This window comes from Chaetura pelagica, unplaced genomic scaffold, assembly GCF_000747805.2.
Source record: "Chaetura pelagica isolate M959 unplaced genomic scaffold, ChaPel_1.0 scaffold135, whole genome shotgun sequence".
NCBI classification, from domain to species: Eukaryota; Metazoa; Chordata; class Aves; order Apodiformes; family Apodidae; genus Chaetura; species Chaetura pelagica.
This window is the reverse complement of record NW_009953649.1, coordinates 3,334,826-3,339,252: the sequence shown is the minus strand read 5'-3', so window position 1 is coordinate 3,339,252 and position 4,427 is coordinate 3,334,826.

Here is a 4,427-nt window from a genome sequence, read left to right as displayed (position 1 = left end):
CTTGGATGCAGCAGTAATCTCAGCATGATGTTGTAGCCCTTGGAGACGGCAGGCGCGCACCCCAAGCATTTTGAGTCTGCCTCTTCATGGCCCTGGCCCCAGCTCTCTGGGTGAGGCTCAGCCTACTTTACACAGTGTTGGATTTGGGAATGTTCTGGAAATAAGTCAGTGGGGCACGCAGGTCCAGATGATCTCCTGCTCCCATTCCATCCAGGTTGACTGAGCAATGACCTGTATTTTCACGCATGCACTCTGTCCTTCAACAGGAAAGTGATCTTTCACAAGGTGGCACTGCGCCTCCACAGGGCTCCTCTTGCCCACCACTGCTCCTAATCAAGTAAGGACAGTGTCTCATTTATCCAAGTGGCTCCCAAAGGAAGGGGTTCCCTTTCAAGGACAGTGTCCAGTTTATCAGGATGGTTACTGAACGAGGGGCTCTCCTTCAGAGAAGAGGGTCCTGGTGACTTATTGAATGAGGACCCCACCCAAGCACAATGATCAAATCTAGTTCTAATGTTATACACAATTTTAAGTTTCATAATTTCCTCATTTTAAGGAGTAATGTGGCATCATCAAAATCTGCTGTATGGTTTTTGAATGTCTCTGTTGGCTCATTTATCATTTCAACAGTGCAGGAATGATGAGGGAGTGAATTACTGTCACACTGTTTAACTGCATGTACTTTGATGTATGTAATTTTTTAAGAGAAGCACAGTAGCAGTTTTATTAAATCCCTGTGCACAAAATATCCAATTACCTCGAAATGAAGTCTGGAAGAGAAAAAGCCTTGTTTGGATTGTACATACATTGGGCCTGGAAACCAATGACTGGTGAAATTCCACATGCATCATTTTCACATCAACACAACAGCTTTTTACATGATGCACTACTGTGCAGGCTAAGTTAGTGGGGAAAGATGTATGAAAACAAAACGTAACTATTTCAAAACAGACATTTGCAGTAATTTAAGGTGCCATAATGTTTAGCGCTTTACTGGAAGAAAAACAAACGTAAAACTACAGGTTGTGTTTTAATTGCTAAAATTGTTGTCTCCAGTTTGTAGACCAAGTTGCCCAATGGTCAAATTGTGTGTTCACATAGATAAAACGTTTTTATTCTTTTGCCCTCATCACATTCCACAAAGTGGACAGGGCTCCCGCAGAGATGAAGACCCAAATGAAATACCACATTCCACAAAGTCGGCATGGGTAGAGTTCCCCAGAGGTGGGGTTGACCCAGAGAGATTTGGATCCAATCTTCCTCTCTTGAGTAATCACTTTTAGCAACCCAGTCAGCAAGAGTAACCTCTGGAATTCTCTTAGCGGTGTTTTAAGAATAAGACCATTACTCAGGAGGCTTATATAAAACATTACTTAGAATTTAGTAGAATTACGAAGCTTGTCAAAAAACCCAACATTATCACTCTCAAACCAACAGATTACAACTAACAGAATTTAGCAAAATTACATTCTTGAAACAGGTTGCAACTGGAAGGACTTCGGAAAATTAGAAATTATGTTACCCTTAGGCGCCAAGAATAAGGTTAGAAACGGAGAGAAAAAGAAGGAGGGAGAAACAGACAGACATTAAGAGAGTCAAAGAGAGATGGAGAAAGAGGGGATAGGAAAGATATCACCACCCTTGGATGTTGTAGCCCTTGGAGACGGCAGGCGCGCACCCCAAGCATTTTGAGTCTGCCTCTTCATGGCCCTGGCCCCAGCTCTCTGGGTGAGGCTCAGCCTACTTTACACAGTGTTGGATTTGGGAATGTTCTGGAAATAAGTCAGTGGGGCACGCAGGTCCAGATGATCTCCTGCTCCCATTCCATCCAGGTTGACTGAGCAATGACCTGTATTTTCACGCATGCACTCTGTCCTTCAACAGGAAAGTGATCTTTCACAAGGTGGCACTGCGCCTCCACAGGGCTCCTCTTGCCCACCACTGCTCCTAATCAAGTAAGGACAGTGTCTCATTTATCCAAGTGGCTCCCAAAGGAAGGGGTTCCCTTTCAAGGACAGTGTCCAGTTTATCAGGATGGTTACTGAACGAGGGGCTCTCCTTCAGAGAAGAGGGTCCTGGTGACTTATTGAATGAGGACCCCACCCAAGCACAATGTCCAGTATGTCACTGTGGATGTTTGGAGACAATTATTCTTTTTGGGACTCTACAGCCCTTTAGGAGTAAAACAGCTGTTCAGCACCATAATTTTATGAAATTTAAACAGCCTTTATAGCAAAGGAATTTACTTCCTGTATTCAGTGGAAGAAATGGCTCAAATTCTGGTTTTACAGACTGTACATTTCAGAGATATGCTATATTGCATCAAGAATTCATATTTTATTAAGGTTTCCTGTAATAAAAGCTCTGAAATTTGGATAGTCTTTTTTTGCTGATACTCAGCTTGGCCATTCAGGGCCAGATTCAGTAGGGGCATAAGGATAAGTTTTAAATTATATGCTTTCTTATTCAGTAAGGGATTCTGGCAAAGAACTGAAACATGGGGTCAATCCCTTTACAGAAGAGAATAGATAAAGAGAGCTTTTCTGAATCATGACATGATTGCTCAATCTTGTGAGATGACAGTTGTTTTGGAGATGCCATAGAGGAATGGCTGCATCAAAGCATACTTTACCAGGTATGTGCTGGCTTCAAGTCACAGAAGAGAAGGTTTGGATTTGGGAGAGTGGGAGCAGGGGTTGAAAAGTTCCCTTCTGACATTTCTTACAGAAAATGTTCCCTGATGAAGTCTGCACAGTTTCTCACTTACACAGCCTCTTAATTTTTGTTCGTGGAAATGACTCTGGATATGATAAACAGCACAGATAACTTTGTTGACCTCTACATATGGCAGTTTAGTTGTCTTGTGACTTGCAGAGTTGCATACATCTCCCCTGAAATGCCAAGACTTGCTCCTGAAGAACAGTATGGCAATGGCCATCTCTGTATATAGATGAAGAGGATGGTGTACTCCAGCAGTTCAGAAATCCTGATCTGTCTCTGGCAGAAGTTTGTAAGCATCTTACAGTGCTGGTCTCCAATATCCTGGTAAGATGTTCCTTTTGTGTTTGTATGATTCCTCCACACCTCAAGTACCTCCAACTCATGAACCAAACATAAATTCCAATCTCTGTATTTGAAATGCTTTTGAACAGCCTCTTGGTATCTAATCATCGCTGAGGACTTGCAAGAACAGGAACAGCTTCAGGAACCAGCAGACTGGCATATGAGAGACAAGCCTGGCTTTCCTCCTGTGGATGAGCTATGCAGCTTGACAGACCTGATGAGCTTAAGGCAACACTGGAAGTATTTTACAATTATACTTTGTGATTGGCTTGACTTTGGAATAAAGATCTAGATATTCTTTGGATCAGGGGTCACCTTTCATAGCATCTTTAAGGTTGAACTGCCTTTTTGTAGTGCTAAAACAAAAAAGAATTTGTTTACTGTACTGATTCCTGATATTCATTCCTCTTTCAAATGATGTGTAGCTAGTTAGACAAAGGAAAATGTCAGTGTTCAGCAGAACTTTTGAAAAGTTTTGATGGAAACTGCAAATGCCACAGCAGAATGAAAAGTCAACATGTTAGACTGCATTGTGAATAATCCCTACAGAATTTCTCAGAGATTGCTTGCTTTATTTCATTATTTTAAGAAAAATTGTAGCATTCACTAAGCAATGCAGGTACCTGAAAGAAATTAAGACTTTGACCTGATAATTCAGCTTAATAGGGATTAACCCTGTTGAAAGTTAATAATGTCTAATAATTCTTTGTAGATGTATTCTGCTAAGCTTCAGCAGTTTTCCGTGCTTGATCCTTTCCTTTTGACCAGCTATTATGAACTAGAAAGGATCTTCATTAAAATACATATCTAAAGTTACTTTTTAACACAAGTAGCTTCATTAATCTTCAAATTACTTGTCCCATCTGCTCTGCTTTCATTTGGCTGGCATTTACACAATTAGTTAGACATCAAAAACCAGACCAAGTCCGTTCCAGGATGCCTCGTTGCTGAGACAAGCAATGTGCTGTGAAATAAGGCTCAGTTCTGAGCTGCCAGTCTGCTCACCCCAGCAATGTGCAATTTACCAGCTATGTAAAGTCTCATTTTAATTCAAGGAAGAGACACAGCATTTATGCACATGCACAGCATTTCCCCTCCAAAAGGCAAGAAAAGTGTCTACATGTTTTGTCTGGCAGAAAACATAAGAGAACAGCTTTGCATAGTCACACAGCAGTTTGCAGAAAGAAATCTTAAATTCAGAGCCCTTTTTCCCTCTCATTCATTTCTTCAGTCAACCCAAATAGATTCACAGTCCAGGTAATGTTTCAATTATTTAAATATTCTTGTTATTTGCAGAAAAACAAGGTGCTGTTGTCCTCCATCTCAGAGGACAAAGACAGGGAAGAAGCAGAAAGTGAGGGAAA